This window comes from Ursus arctos, unplaced genomic scaffold, assembly GCF_023065955.2.
Source record: "Ursus arctos isolate Adak ecotype North America unplaced genomic scaffold, UrsArc2.0 scaffold_30, whole genome shotgun sequence".
NCBI classification, from domain to species: Eukaryota; Metazoa; Chordata; class Mammalia; order Carnivora; family Ursidae; genus Ursus; species Ursus arctos.
The window spans coordinates 32912159-32929260 of NW_026622986.1; the positions used below are offsets into that span (position 1 = coordinate 32912159).

General features: G+C 46.6%; 1 long non-coding RNA gene across 1 annotated transcript; it reads right to left on the reverse strand.

Annotated features, from left to right (window-relative positions):
• Positions 1 to 332: 332 nt before the first annotated feature.
• On the reverse strand, positions 333 to 14248 carry LOC130542178 (uncharacterized). Its single transcript, XR_008956544.1, has 3 exons — positions 13874 to 14248; positions 2913 to 2957; positions 333 to 1673 (listed from the first exon to the last, which is right to left on the reverse strand). It is a non-coding gene; the product is annotated as an uncharacterized LOC130542178 (long non-coding RNA).
• Between the last annotated feature and the right edge of the window lie 2854 nt (positions 14249 to 17102).

Below are 17102 nucleotides of genomic sequence, written 5' to 3' on the forward strand. Positions count from 1 at the left end.
TTTTGCTGCTTTGTTGTCTACATGTGTTTTGCTGTCATTATTCATTTTCATACTGTTGAAGATTCAGATTTTTTCTTTTCTTTTTATTACTATTATGAGCACACACCATGAGCAAGATCTTTCCACGTGTGTTGAGATTATTATCTTAGAAAGAGTCTCCAAAATGGGAATACTAAATCAAAAGCTACGAACATTGAAGATTCTTGTCAATTTGCTTCCTCAGGGAAATAATTTTCTCAAATAAGCAAGGCTTGTGATTATTTACAGTCAGATCAGCAATGTACGTGAGCACTCATTTTTAATTATAAAATTTAAAGCTTAAAAAATACCATTTCTTTTCAATATGAGTCTTTTGAGTAACCACGATGATCAGTCTTATGTGTCAAATTAACTGGGCCACAGGGTGCCCAGATACTTGGTCAAAAATGGTCCCAGGCATTTCTGCGAGGGTGATTTTGGATGAGATGACTATTTCGGTGGATAGACTAGGTCAAGCAGATTGCCTTCCCTCATGTGAGTGGACCTCATCTGATCAGTTGAAGGCCTGAATAGAACAAAAAGCTGGCTCTTCTCCAAGTAAAAGGGAATTCCTCCTGCCTGACAGCCTTCGAACGGGGACACTGGTTTCTGCCTGCCTTTAGACGTGAACTGGGATGTGACTTCTTCTTTGGGTCGTGAGCCTGATGGCTGTCGGACCGGAACTACACCTTCAGCTTTCCTGGGTCTCCAGATTGCAGACTCAGCATGCAGATGTGAGGACATGTCAGCCTACGTAATCGCATGAGCTGATTTCTTATACTCCATCCATCCATCCATCCATCCATCCATCCACCTATCCATCTATCCATCCATCTATCTGTCTATCTGTCTATCTATCTACATGTTCATACATACATACATATGTACATCCTTTTGGTTGTGTTTCTCTGGAGAGCCCAAAAACAACAACTTGACCAGTTTACTGCATATTTGCTCATTAATTATATTTCCTTACTTTTGAATATAGGCTCATGTTCTCTGGCTCTGTATAAATGAGGGCATTCGTATTGGTTGCCAGGAACTACATTCTATACATTTTTATAGTATTTTCAGTAACCTTTACCTGTCCTGACCAATTCACCTTCCTAAAAATCTCAAGGAATTCACTCAGACACCCTGAATTTTAACTAAAACTTAAAGAAAATTCTGATTCAGGAAAAAAGAAAAGAATGAAAAACTAGAATACGTAGGATGTGGCTTTTCTTCCTCCTGGTTACAAAAGAAAGAAAAATGAAAAGCCAGGTTTATGTTTAGCCCCTATGAATTAGTTGCTCTTTTGGCTTTGTGGCATGGCCAAATCCCAAAGACGGGCCCCGGGGTGTCCGGCAGTGAAGGGCGGTTTGACAGAACAGAGGAGTTCGTTTTCACTTGTCCTGGAGAGATCCTCAGTCTTGGGAAGGCCATCAGCCCGAGACACTGGCAGTGCAGCGGGTTTCCGGGAGGAAGGTCTGCCCTGAACTCCTGGGCAGGTGGGCCTCCCGCCCTCGCCTGTCCACCACTTCCAGCTCCAAGCTTCGGGAAATAGGGACACCACTGCTCCCATCTGGCACCTCCTGTGTCTCGTGGCTGCCTGTCCCTTCACCCGCTGACAGGACGTTTGTGCCAGCCTTGCGCTCTTTCCTCCACCTTGGAAGCTGCAAGAGAAATAAAACAACTGTGCAATCAGCAGAAACAGTTCCTGACCTCTGAGGTGGTTCTTCAAGATTTCTGTAGCTGCTTCTGGTTTTCGAGGCAAGAATTTCCTTGAAACACTAACAAGACCTCCACTTTTACATAAATCAGACCAAAACGGTCCCCGGCCTTGCTTGCTATATCCTCCCTGTGGCTGACCATGAGCTCCGCGTGTCAGGGTTGCACAGGCCGGGAGGGCGGCCAGAGCACTTCCTCCCACGTTCTTTCCCAGGCCCTTGACTGCATTAGGAGAGGCCTAATTGGCCACAACCGACACAGAGAGGGGGTCTCTACCTTAAAAAGCCTCAAAATTCACTGTCCTAACTAAAACTCTCAGCAGGCTTTGGTGCCTAATGTTCACTTATAGAAAAAAAAATGAAAACTGGGATGAAGAGAACAGGAGGAAATGGAATTCTAGCCCTAAAACCCAACTGGCCAATAACTAGCCACAGAAAGTGGGATCATTCATTGTTTTTTCCTGAGACTAAAATTAAAACTATTATTATTTCCCCCACTTAATGGTTTAAGTGTAACCAACAGTTGTAAATATTTCAGCAGGCAAAGAAAAGTTTTTCTTAATAGGAGCTCATTCAAAATATAGGGTAGTAATTAAAGGAAACCACTGGTGTTTACAGTTTTATACCCCCCTATTAAATTGAGCTATGTATGAAGAAAAATGTGTATCATCAATGGAGATTATGGTCACGGGAGAGAATTATCTATTTTAAGCTAATATAAATAATTCATATGTTTCCCATAATAGCACATGTTATCTTAGATGTTTGATATCAACTCCTAACACAAAGAAACTGATAATATTACAAAAAGGCAGTCATAAAAATATTTCTAATTTCCATTGTCTACCACAAAAATGCTGGTAATTATTTAGGGCGTGAGCTTTTTTGTTTTCTGAAATTATTCTAACAAAACCACTTCCTTTAAAGACACATGATGAAGGGCAGGCATCGGCTCATTGCAAACATATCTGTGCAAAATCGCTAAAAAACCTACTCTAATGTTTCATTTCTTTTTTTAAAGTGCATATCTTGTGCTGAAATGGTCACTGGAAAGTGCTGCTAAATTTGCGGCATAAAATTTTGTATAGAACATTGCTTTGGGGAGGAAATGACAATTAAGCCCTTAAAACAAGATTTTGCAGCAATGTGACTGTACCTCTATGGCCTCAAACATTGTCTTCTTACCTTTTTGTACCGCAAGAAAGATTTGGGGGTGCCTTGACAAAAGTCCTAGAGAAAATAAAAACAAAGACCATTAACAGAAAACTAAACAGCTTAGGGTCAAGCTGATTCTCAGACTCCTCCAGGAAAACCATAATTCCAGATCATATTGCTTCTCGGGGCCACTCCTCCGAAAGGCAGGTTGTGTAGAAAGGAGCTGGGGTGGCGATCCCAGGCCCACAGGTCACTCCAAAAATCTCATTGATTTTCTCCCCTGCGTCAAGGGGAAGACACGGGAAAAGAAATGCCGTGGACAACGAGTCCACCAAATGGAGATACTTAGCGACCACGTTCGGCATGACATCCTGGCTCCTGGGACCTGCAAGCACAGACTCTCACTTTGCCTCAGGAAGCCCCTGGTTGGTAAAAGCAGGGGGAAGTGTCGTCAAGTGCTGAGCCGTGAACACAGCCTGCAACAGAGGAAGTCACTTGTGCAGCAAGAAGCCCCCCTCGGGCAGGCTGGGGGGTGTGGGGCAGCCCAGTGAGAGGCGCCCACGCGATGTCAGACCCCATCCTGCCCTCCCCTGCACCTGCCTGGCTCTCCTCCATCCTTCTTCCCTCCCAACCCACCAAAGGTAGCACCAAGCTGAAAGAGATCTCACACTCCAGGTTCGCAATGTTCAAATCATTCAGGGTCTCGGGTGTCGCCCTGCTAATAATTTCAGTTCTTCTCGCTGGACGGCCAGGCAAGCCCCATGGAAAGCACCGGGGAGGCCCAGCCCTAGTCCCTTTCCAATAGCTGGTGGGTCCCCGTGAGCAGAGTGAGGGGCAGTCTCGTTGGGAGGTCTTCGGGGCTTCCTCCACGGAGGCACACATTTCTTCTGAGACCTTTCCGCCCTCGGCTTGTGTGCCTCGGAGCCTGTTTTCCACATGTGTCCGATGCTTGGACCACAACTCCCCGGACTGGCCCAGTCCTGCCCTGAACGATTACGCTTCCGTCCTGCCTTAACGTATGCCTCTCCCTGCGTCCCTCTGCTTTCGGAGACTACCTCCCACACCTCTGCTCAAATCTGCTCCCTCTCACGGGCATTCTGGGGCTTCTCCTCATCCTCATGTGACCATCTACAGTGTTCCGGCACCTTCTGAATAAAGCCAGGTGTTTTCCACTGTCCTAGTCCCGACTCTCCAACCAGCTTTGTGACCTAGAAGAAACCCTTTCCCCAAGTCAGATATATCGTCTATAAACAACTGTCTCTTTGGATTATATGTTGGGTAAGAGACCATCCTGATGAACTCTGGGGGCTCGCTCAAGCTTACATTACATTCATTTATTTATTTACTAATATATTTATGTGGTCGACAAATAGGTATTTGGCACTTGTTCAGTTTGGGGCACTATGCTACGTGCTAGCAAACGTCATATGGGATGGCGAATTAAAATAAATTACTGATTAGAATAGATTTCGTATTGATACACATCCCTTCCACGCATCTATTTATCTATATCCTTATATGGAATGACCTATTATCCATCTACCCATGAGCCCACTGTCTCCAGCACTATATTATATGCTTCTCAAGAGGAAGGATGAAACCATATTTCCTTGTATGTAACCCAAGAACCCAGCACATTGCCTTTTGGTTAATGGTGAATACATGAGTGTTGGAGAGCATTCATTCATTTGTTCAACAAATACTCATGCCATGTGCTGCTGTGTGCTTCAGATAGAGTCATCACAAAGCAGGCAAGAGCCCTGGACTCCCGGACTTTACAGTTTAGGGGAGGAAACAAGGAATGCAAAACTCAGTGAAAGAATAAACGGCATCAGCACAAACTATCAAGTAGTTAAGAGTAGATAATAAGTGAGAGAAATGGAAATGCAACAGTGACTTGGCACCATAAAGAGAGGATGAGAAAAAGCCTGTTGGAGGTGAGCGCTGAGCTGAGACCTGATCAGACAGAAAGAACAGGAAGCTGTGAAGACAAAGGAAAGCAGCATTTTGGTGGAGGCCAGTGACCGGAACATGCGCCATATTCCTGGAAGTGAAAAGAAGGCCAGTGGGCTCAACTACAGCAAAGGCAGAGAGCGTGACATACCACTGTGGACAAGAATGGCTTCTTGAATGGATTGTAGACAATGAGGTGTTTCTTTACCCATCAGCCAGCTGATCCGTTCAAAATATGTCAGATAGTGCAACTCTTCTGGTCAAAATAGTCCATGTTTTGGTCATTGAAATAAAGCCCAGAGTCCATACAACAACTTGGGAGTTTGTAATGCCCTCTGCTCCTGACCATCTCCCTCTAGCCATCCACATGCCTCCCTCCTTACTGTCATCATCAAAAACTTCTTCAGAAGCTTTCCCAGACACCTTTCCAAAATAGAGCCCTTTCTTCTATCACTATCCACTATCAATATCCACTATCACTTCTATCACCAACCTCTCTGGTCTATTTCTCTTCGTAGTCCTTACCAATGCCTTGGCAATTAACTAGTTGGTCGTTCCCTTATTCGTTTGCGGTCTATCTCCTTGCACTAGAATCCATTATCTTGTACACGGCTCTATACCCACCACCTAGAACCGTGTCACACACAGAATGGGTACTCCATAAATACAGGCTGAGTGAAGGAATGAGTGAAACAGTTGATGCAACCAGAACCAGGCAGGAATATAGAAAGCCATTGAAGCAGCTCTGATGAATGGGGACAATATCTTGTATTGATGCCAGTGGTAGAGACAGAGAAAGGTGGGAAGACTCAGTAGAATTGATAGAAAAGGCATTCAACCAGACATGGGGAATAATGGCAACTGAAGAATTAGGAAGGGCTTGCAAAAGTTTGGAATGTGAACAACTAAAGCAATGGTGGGACTGTTCACCGGGAGAGAGGACTAAAGAAGTATGGTTTTCTGTGTGTTTTCATATCTATACTTTTATTTTGATTGAGAGGTTTTCTTTTGTCCAGAGTACCCTTGTGCAATATATTAGCTCAGTGGAAATTTCACGTACGCAGTGGATTGACGAGTCCGAAGCTCGTAAGAGAAGTCACAACTAGAACGATAAATAACGATCGTGTACATACGCAAAGGTTTTTTTTTCAGAGCCGTGCAGGTGAATGAGTTTCCTTGGGAGAAGAAAGCTGTTAGAGAAGAAAAGGGGCTCAAGAATCTATCTGATATTTAGAGTTTGAGAAGATGAGGGAGACCCCTCAAAACAGACTCAGAAGTGGCCAATTAAGCAGAAGAAGAATCAGGAAATAATAAAGGGTCTCAAGAGGAAATGTATGGTCGGCTGTGTCCAATGCTCCTGAGAGTTCAAATAAGATAATTCCAGGGAAGTAAACATTGGATTTAGCATCCTGTTGACCTGAGGAGAACAGTTCCTTGTGGGATTGTAGGGAGAGTAGCCCCCCGGCAGGGTTAACGGTTGAAGCTAACATATGCATAAGAAGAAAGAATGCTCTGTCTATCACCCATCCATCCTTCCATCAATCCTTCCTTCCTTCCATCCATTCATCCATCCATCCATCTGTCCATCTACCCATGCCTCAGGAGAAGGTACTCAGAGAGACAATGATGTCTAGTCTCCTATTAGGCAAGAATTGTTTGAAGTTATGGGGTTACATGCTCAAGCGGGTATGTCTGATAAGGAGGAAGAACCAAGAAGAGATTAGACTTGATACAATGATATAGGAGATTGTCACATCCACGCGAGTGGGTGGAATCACGGAGGGAAAGACATACCGGGAAGAGAGCAGAGGTTTGTGAGGGAAAGCCCAGTGGCCAGGGAGAGACTGAGTGGTGAAAGGAGCCAGAGGGTAAATGGAAGCTTTTACCGTAGTTCGAATTCAGGGACCAGGCTGACAACCGGCAGGGGCACAGCTCAGAGGTTATCTGAGCAACTTCAAGTCAAGCTGCAGGATGCATGAAGTGAAAGTGTCCCCCACTGTGACTTGTTATTGCAAAAGAGCCATCACACGCCTTCAGGCGGCAGCCCTGTAACACTTACACACACCGGGTGACCCAAATGTGGCGTCCTCTTGCTCTATGACTGTGCCAGGTAGGGGGGAGTTTCTGAGATTTCCAGCGGCGTGACAGCCCCTCAGGAGGGCTGACCTGCCTTCTTTCTGATAAATTATAAGCTGTTCTCCTCCTGAAAGATCACAAAGGCATGGGATGAAAAGTGCCTGGAGAGGTACATCAGGAAGCTACTTGTGGTTTTTTCCTCTAAAAAAAGATGTGAAGTTTGGAGGAAGAACTAAAGCTCCTCCTAAAAGTTCTACTTTTGGGTGGGCTAGAGAAGATCAATCGACCGGATTCCATGCTGGGGACAACAATCGAGTTATCCGGCCCGTGCGAATGAAAGCTCTGGTCGCCCCTGCAAAGAGCTCCCAGGATCACAGGCAATGAGAAGGGAAACGGCAGCCAGCATCCGTCCCAGATGACCCCAAGTCACAGCCACCCAGGGCCTGTTCCCTCCCCTCTCTCCACACAGACGTCCCTTCTGACACCTTCCTCCAGTCCCTCCAAGGTTGCTCTCTATGGCACCTGCCACCATGGACTCTGGCATGTGGGGCTCTTCCCTGAGCCCCTCTGCCTCCTGCTCCTCGCATCCCTGCACTCAGTCACAGAGGCAGCCATTGGCCTACGTGAAGCTGAACAAGACAGAGAAGATCCCTAGTTAATATCTCAAAAAAGATATTGCGCCACCACATAACATAGCCCACCTTCAATGCCCCGTTGGCCAAAAATGACCATTGTCTTTTTTTTTTTTAAGATTCTATTTATTTATTTGACAGAGAGAGAGACAGCCAGCGAGAGAAGGAACACAAGCAGGGGGAGTGGGAGAGGAAGAAGGAGTCTCCTAGAGGAACAGGGAGCCCGACGTGGGGCTCGATCCCACGACCCTGGGATCATGCCCTGAGCCGAAAGGCAGACGTTAAGGAGTCACCCAGGGGCCCCCCAAAAAATGACCATTGTCTTATCTTCATACTCTGACCAGTTCCTTCCCATTTCATGGCGTTTATCCTCAGCTACCCAAGTCGTTTCCTACCCCAACCCTCTCCCCCAATGACAGCATCTCCCAATCTCACACTGCTAAAAACCACAACTGGTGGTCCTTAGAGACTTCTCTAGAAAAATACCACTTTACACAAAGAAAGATTCTCTTGCCCCAAAAAGGCTGATTAAATAAACACGAACAACGGGGAAGTGACTCAGATATATAGGTCAGTTAGCCAGTCACCATTGGAAGCAAATTCAGTGAGAGGGTGTCACCTTCACGAATAAGGTATTGTTTAAAAGGATGCCTGAGAGTCATTTTTCCAAATCACACTCGCTCTTTAAAAGTAAGTTAGATTATATGAGCAAAAATTATGCTCATTAGCAGAACCTAAATCAAGGCCCATATAATTATATGGGTAACGGCTCGGTCTGAACACCTCGAGCTTCCTTGATAAGCATCTCCGTCAACTGGAAATGGAGGGGTGTGCAGAGAAGCTGCTGTTAGCTGCAGACATTTGTGACTTTTATACCTAGATAAGAAAGATAAAATTTAATTAATTTTAGCATACTATGGAAGAATTGCATCCTGATTCCTGCAGACACCCAGGCAGCCACTTTCAAAGAAAATTGACCAGGTTTGACTGCATCACCACTACTCCAGTTTCTAAGACGTTTTCGACAGCTGACACTACTGTCCACCTTTCCAGCTCGCTCCCTGGCCCTCCGTAATGGCTGGAGTACGTTTTGTAAAAGCTAACTGCTGTAACTACAAATAAATATATTTGTGGGTCAAACACTTAGACACAAGTTTTACAAAAACTTGCAGGTTTTATAAGTCACGGTCACCTTTTAGAACCTGATAATTAAATGGTAAACGAGAGTTAACGTTTTCATCACGTATCTGAAAACTTTTTTTTTTCCTATCTTAGATCTTGACCAAAAGAATATAGAATTGATTTAGTCAATGCTATTTGATTTCTTAGAACTACAGCAACTGGAAATTTTCTTAGCAGAACAGGATTTCCTGGTTTTTGAGAAAGCCGCAGAGATCAAACAACACATCTGGGCCCTGGCCCTCGTCTGCCGGGTACTGGCGTGATCGTGCAGATTGCTTTATTAGGGTTCGGTTTCCACGCGGCTCTTTCTCGCTTTTCCTCGCTGACTGGAGGAGTGCCTGGGACCCTTCAGGTTCTCCCCAGGACACCAAAGACAGTTCTCTCCATGGGCTTCTTTGTGGGCTGGTTTCGATTTTGTTTCTGATTTGTCCCATGTTGCTTTTCACAAAAAGCATAAGCGAAACTTTTAGACAGAGCTTTTCTCTTTTCATAGAAAAAGGAAATGCTTCTCCTGATCCTTTGGAAATTTCCCTTTTCGTGATATACTAAGCAGTAAGGCACCCGAAGTGAAGACTGTGGGATTTTAGCAAACACGGTCCCGGGGGGTCGCGTGCTCCTGGGGCTCCGGAGCGCCCAGCGGGGCATGCCGCCGGCTTGCGGTTCGTGCTGTGTGTCTTCGGAGGAAGTGGGCTCCTTTATCTCTGATGCGCTCTCTGTCTTTTTCCTGGTAAAATGCGCGCTCCAAGCAGACCGCATCTCGGTACCACGGCCAGTGAGAGACAGGGCTATCACAAAAATCCCCTTGGAAAGAGACTCCTACCGCTTGGGCTGCTGGTGGACCTTGGCATCTCTATCTTGATTCCAGGTCCCTGTCCTCAGCGCCAAAGCAGTCTGCGATTCATAACTGTGCAAAACTACACCTGGAAGGGGTGACAGGTATCCAACGCGTGTCTAGCTTTTCTAAGATGAAGAAGCCAAATTAGGTTAACAATTGTTGACGTTTCCACTGCAGCTTTCAGAGGCCCTCGGGAGTCGCCGTGGAGTTAAGATGACAAGGCGCCTGCATACACATCGCCTTCGTGTCCTCGAAGCAGTGACCTCAGACTCCTGAAAAGTAGCTTCCCATCCTTCATTTTTCAACCCCCGGGTGGACTGGGATGCCTCGAACACGGCCTCATCTAGACCCACCCCAAAACCTCTCCACTCTAGAGGCGTGCATGGGTGTGAGTCTCCAATTCACTTTCATTTTATTTCCAGGTGACAGATATTCCTATGGGGGGGGGGGGGGCGGTGTGTCCTGACCTGCTGCTTGTCTTATGTTCACTTAAGATCAAAACAGCCATTTACTGAAACGGGACCCAGCATGAAATCCGGGTGCCCCACAAGGGATCTGGAGAGTTTAAGATAAACAGCACACGTTTACCGTTACCCACTCTAAGCACTGGGCGGTGGGGCGCTAGGAAGCTCGTCCCCAGGGCCGCTCATAGCAGAGACGGGGACATAGCACAGCACACACCTGAAATGGTCAGGCAGGTGATAGGGCGGGTGGTTGGGGGGAGGGTAGTGATTAAGTTCTTCATGCAGCCTGTGGACCCGTGTAGGACGATGACATCCTAAATCCAGTCCCCCGACTATGGCAGATGCCAGACATTCCAAGGACTACTTGTGTTTAAATCTGCTACTTTCAATAACAAAAATGGCTATAATGAAAATACTGAGCAAGTCCATTTGTTCTGACCTAGGGAGAAAAGTGCCGACACCAAGCGCAGCCCTATCGTCCCAACATAAAATTAAGATTTTCAGTCATAGCCACGATCAAATAGTTAATATTGACCAAATCTTTTTCTAAAAGCTTCAATTTACCATTAATACTCTCCCTCCACTGTCAGGCAGAACTACTGAAGACATAGAACCCTAGACAGATGATAATACAACCATTTTTAGAATTAAAAGTCATATTAAATAAGCCCAGAGGCAAGAACATCCACGCATAAATATGTCACATTTACTTGATCATTAGAAAAGTGCAAAAAATATTATCTCGTCACCCTAACAAAATTATGGGAAGACATAAAATTCACTTGAACCTTTTAACCCTGGCCAAGATGGGACACAAAATGCAAAATCAAGGGCAAGCTGCGGGGTTTTTTCCGAGCTCCTAAAGTTGCCAATAAGCATCGCTAAAGCTTGCTAGCTCATTCTGTGCTTATAATTTTAAGATCGAGTGTCTGGATCCCACGGTGGACCGAGGATGCAGAGAGAGGAGGGAGGGATGAGGGCTGGGGTGGGCAGCAAGCGGAGCGTTGTCTGCGGAGAGTTCAAAGCCACAAGGAAGCCGGCTACAGGTCAGTTCACTGTCTATCTTCCCATGAGCACGCAACTGCACGCAGCATCAGTGGTCCAGCCCCCGTCCTGGGGAGGACCACTGCTCCACCTCGGCACCCACCACCCAAGCCACCGGCTAATCTGTTTCCTGCTGTGAAGCCCATTATTGACAGGAGGGAAATCCAAAGGGTTAATGAAACATTCACCCACATTCTCACTTGCTAACAATCATCAGTTACTTAAATACACATAGAAAATGTCTCTTACCAGGAATATAAAACATTTGCATACCTGGATCACAGGTATACAATATGTCGATTGTTATCCCCACTGTAGTTCAGGCTCGGGTGATACACTGTCGGAAGGACCAGAGCAGTTTAAGCAGCTGCCTCAAGAATTTAAGGGAAACCCGCCACTATGCAATTCAATACATTCAGCGCTTCGAGTGAACTTGGTTTTGAATACATGACTCGAAATATTGCCATGCCACTCTTCTCGGCTTCGTTGGTAAAAATAACTTTTGAAGGACTTCACCCACCGGGATTGGAAGACATGACACTTTCTATGATAACATCGTTGAAAATTACGAAGCTAAGCAAGTCATGAACATTTTTGAAGTGCTAATTTTTGCAGTGGATTCATTCGCTATAATATGTGCAAACACACGCCCTTGCAGTTTCAACGTGAAAAATGAAAGGACTGTGCAACATGCCAGGCATGCCACAGCGGGCCAGAGGAGAAAGCAGACAAGAGAAGCCCATCACAGGGAGACGATGGGTCCAAGCAGCCTCTGCAGAGAGCGCATGTCAGAATACGCCCCGTGCTTTGTCTAATGCATCCTAGAGTCAGAGCCCTAGCTGAAAGCACTCATGACCATGACATGCTGCCTGCAGATAGACGTAAAACCTGAGAGATGGACTGGGCTGTGGAGAACGAGCTGCTGTTGTTGCTGAGAAACCAGAGAGAAGAGATAGTAACAGGGATGGACCATTCAGGTAAAACAACGCTCACGCTCAGTCCCGCACTCTGGAACATTCTGGTGTCAAAGCACCAGCGCCCGTTTCAGTTGGGAATGCTCTCTATCCCCACACCGAGGAGGGAAGGAGATTGTAGAGCAAATGCTTCCACGCACGCATGGAAGTTACCTTGAACTTTCCACAGTCCCTCTGTCATTCGGGATGTTTCAGAAACACCTGCTGTGTGTTGGCCAGTGTGCTGGGTGCCTGAGAGAGGCGAACAGAGGGAGGCCCTGGGAAATGGGCAGGCCCAGGTCCCGCCCTGGGTCAGCCTGCCTGTGGCATGAACAGGGCCCCCGGTAACTCTGACACCCGTGGTTTCGAGCTCCAGTTAACACAGAACGGCAAACTCAGATCACCCAAGGCTGTTGAGACCACTGGACTTCTCGGTCAGGGGAAGGTTCTGCACCAGTCGTTCCCAAACTCGGTGGGGAAGGACCCGCTCAGATTGCATCTAATTGCTTACTGGTTTTAAGAACTTCTGGCCTGCTAAGTTTATAAATTACAATAAAAATAAATTACTAGAAAAAATCAAATTGCAAAAACAAAAGCATACAAAATGCAAGCCAAGCTTTTTACTATTATATTCACTGACCTAGAATCACTCTGTCAAATTACTATAAAACTTTCTGAAAGCTACGAGTCTGGTTCTGTGCTGAACGGGTGTCAGACCAGCCACACAGCGCTCGCAGACAGCCCCTGGGGCACGCATCACCTGCTAAGCGGCCCCACTCCAGACTCCAAAAGAGGATTGATTGGTGGATCGATGCACGTCCAAAAACACGGTAGTAAGAAGCTTAATTTTAATTGCTGGCAATAAAGTGGAAGAATGCCTGGCACGTAATGAGCAGGTAAGAAATATCTGCTGGATGAATGAATAAACAGAGAAATGAGCCGTCGCCGGCAGCCTGCGCGGAGAGGAGTCTAGACAGGGAAGGAGAGCCCCCCTCGGAGAAGGGGCCGGGACAGACGAGGACGCCCGACACACACGTGGGAGTGCAGACACGGTGCCGTCAGATAACAAAATGAAGACGCAAGGAGCCTGCTTCTTCCTCTCCCGCTCCCCCTGCTTGTGTTCCCTCTCTCGCTGGCTGTATCTCTCTCTGTTAAATAAATAAATAAAATCTTAAAAAAAAAAAAAAAAAAAAAACAGACCATGGTGCAACAGTTCCAAGCTCACTGGCCCCCCTCAGCATCATTTGTACGTCGTCCTCCACAGCCTGGAAAGTTCAGGATGGCTCTGACTCGTACCTGCGAAGCCAGAAAAGCAACACCCTTCCTGGTTTTCACGCAACAGGACTGAGTTTCTGTGGGGCTTGTCCCGCACCAACTACACCAGCTTCTCTTAGGGCCCACAAGGTCCTAGATGCATATGTATTTGTGCTTTGGGCATTTTCTTAACGCTGGGTACTTTGCAGGATTGAACCCTTTGCAAAGCCCTTTATCATGATCTCATGACTCTATTTTCTTCAGTTATCTCATTCATTTTTATCTTCTCAATATTCATCAGATTATTCCAAACAGATACATGTCTGAAGCCTTTCTGTGTTTCAAAACACCTTGATATGGGTGCCTGGGTGTCTCAGTCGTTAAGCATCTGCCTTCGGCTCAGGTCATGGTCCCAGGGTCCTGGGATGGAGCCCCTCATTGGGTTCCCTGCTCAGTGGGAAGCCTGCTTCTCCCTCTCCCACTCTCCCTGCTTGCGTTCCCTCTCTTGCTGTGTCTCTGTCAAATAAATAAAATCTTAAAAACAAAAAAACAACACCTTGATAATACTTAATTTGCGACATATCTATGCAAATATTACCTGTTTCCAAACGTGAATAGTCAAATATCATTTCAGAAATTGTTTCTAAATCCAAGCTTCAGGTTATGCTATTCAGGAAATATGTGCCAAGTTAACCCAATCGATTTTGTTACGCCGTGCATTAGCGTATCAGATGTGCTGCTGAAAATGCTTTCTGGGAAGACTCAGAATTTCAATTTCTTCTAAATTTCTTCTTCAGTTTCAGTGATGACGATGCTGAATGAGGGCCTCTCTCGTTACAAAATGAGATGACTCTTTGCCATGCTGCAGTGAGTCAGAATGACTCTTGGCAGGAGCATGCCTACGGGACATTGTTCCTGATGCAATAACGACATGATAGTGAATAACAACGATCCCAGTTCCCACTGAGCAACACCTGCGGGGATGGGTGATGCGGCGTGCTGGCCGGATCACCGCTGTGGATGGAGACACTCAGTGCCCACCCGCCGGGTGTGTGCCCACTGATGACTGACAGCCGAGTCCCTCCCCCAGGAAGTGCTCCAACCCCCGAGGAACCGTCTTACCCAAGATTCATGTCCATCCCTGGGGACAGCTGAATCTGATGACTTTTCCAAAGACGTGACAAAAGCCCAGACACCTTGCCTCAATTCACAAGACGATGGGACCCCAACACCAGAGCTCCCGCAGGATTACAAGCGGAGGCCTCTGTTTGCATCAGAGCACAGTGTCCGCCTCGAACATTCCTGCCCCCTCCCTCCCCCACGCGTGTTATTCTTGAGCACTAACCCCGAAATCTCCATCTCAGGTGATTCCCAGGAGCCTGAGCTATGTGCTTCCTCTGTGCCAGGGCCCTGCTAACCGCGTCTACGTTGTCCCCGTATGGATGCATGTGTATCACTAGATAGACGTTGTCGTCTCAAGATACGTATCATTAGATCCGTTTTGACGGATAAGGAACGTGAGACTCAAATACCGCCAAACACTACCGTCAGGGCAAGGGTTCAAAACCAAGATAGCGCACCTGCAGTCATAATGACTGCCCACTGCAGGCTCCAGAAAGTCCTTGGAAATCTTCCTGAAATTCGCCCACCATAAAAATCACTCATTATTCCCAGAGAATGTATTAAAAAAAAGCAACAGTCCATCTGAAGAAGGAAATCATACCCATCAGCAGCCAGAGTGCTGGGGCCTGGTGAAACACTCACTCTAATTTTGCCCCAATTTAATTGATCCCTTATTTTTTTTAAAAGATTTTATTTATTTATTCGACAGAGATAGAGACAGGCAGCGAGAGAGGGAACACAAGCAGGGGGAGCAGGAGAGGAAGAAGCAGGCTCATAGTGCAGGAGCCTGACATGGGGCTCGATCCCGTAACGCCGGGATCACGCCCTGAGCTGAAGGCAGACGCCCAACCGCTGTGCCACCCAGGCGCCTCTAATTGATCCCTTATAAAATGTATGCAAGAATGATCAGATTTTGCTGTAGGATCTGAGCACCCAAAAAGTGCTAGTTTTGAAGCTCTATCATGTGGGGGGCTTACCCTCATTCATTGTTCAAGAGCCCAAGTGTTGGGGTGCAAAGGAGATGGGTATTGGATCAGTGAGAATGGGCTGCATCCGAGGTGCCTTGCCAAGACCCTTAAACTCCGTGTGTCTCGGTTTTCCGGGGGGACAGTGACAACATCTCTCCTGGTGCTGCTGTAGGGATTAAATGAGATATACATTGAGCTTTTACTAAATGGTTCCATGTGCACTTTTTAAAATCATTGGTTCAAATTTATGAAGTGCAAAATTCATGGCTGGTCGTAACAATTGCTATTGCAAATAAAAATTAAAATGTTGACCTACATGGTGGGGATTCTTAGAAACGTCCTCAAAAGTCTAACTCAATGAGAAGTCCCTCACATCATGGTCCCAGATGGCCTCTGTTCAAACCCCCGGAGAGCGCTGGCATCAGGATGCCCTCCTCATAAGCAACGAGAGTTCGGCTGACACTAGAAAACTCTGGATGTGTGAGATGCAGGGAGTAACTTCTCTAGCAGAAGCAAGATCACCACGGCTGCTTGATAACCCCGGACATTGAAATAATCTTCTGTTCCGAACAATCCTCAATAGTATCCCACAAGTCCGTGGATGTACAGGGGTTAGATTTTGGGGGGCGGTGCGTGGAAGCTGGAAAGACAGTCATGCATTTACTACTGTTTCTGTTCTATGAGGCTTGTCTAAAGCAGAATGCATTCGTAGATCCTCTTCTTGAGGTGGAAGGGAAAGGCTGAGCGATCCCTGCAAGAAATCATTTTGGGTAACCACAACTATTTTTATCTGAGAGTTCAGGAGCTAATGTTTGATTTCAGGGCAAAAGTTGAAAACAGTATTTAAAAAAAAAAAAAGAAATGTCAGTTGTATGTTTTGATTTTTTTTTTAATTCTTTCTCCAGAGGCAAGATTTGCTTAGTCACAGAAACCCAAGCTGTCCTCCTAAAAGGAGTGGAATCTGCAGCAGAACATTGTAAGGAAAGCTAAGTCCAGTGTCACAAGGAAATAAGCCTACAGTGACAAAATTAACGTTAACTTTTACGAAATGGAAACCAGATGCAGTCTAGCCAAGTGCCATCTGTAAAACCTTTGTGGCACGGAAGGATGCACGGAGCGTTTCGGACCTCGGACAGAAATATTCTGAAGGATTCCAGCTGGCCTCGGCTTCCTACAGGCCGCGTCTGGGGAGACATGAGTCCCACTGGTAGGTCTCCGACAAGGGGTGGGGTCAGGACAGGAGCCCTCATGCCCTGAGGAGGACCCCAACACCTCAGACACCCGCCCAGCTCTGCGCCGCATTCAGAAAACACCAGGGACCGAGAGAGAGAGAGAGAAAGGCAAGCACGGTCCCACGTTCCCTCCAGTGGTTCAGACAAGTCCGCCCGCATACACACCCGATCCCACACACCTGCTTGGGCGTGTGGACACTGCCTTTTAATACCATGTTGTGTTCCTCTGTCCCTCTCTTTCCTTGTCTGGGGGCCTCGGTTCCCCAGATCTGTGTTGATCGTCATGGAATGTTTTAAAGGCGAGGAGGAGAAAGCAAAGGAGAGAAAAGTGTGGGGAAGAGGCTTTACCGACTGGCATCTTTCAAGTGCGGCAATATTCGGAGCGCCTGAGTAGCTCTGTCCAGTAAGCGTCCAGCTCTTGGTTTTGGCTCAGGTCATGATCTCAGGGTCCTGGGATGGAGCCCCACATCGGGCTCCCTGCTCAGCGGGGAGTCTGCTTCTCCCT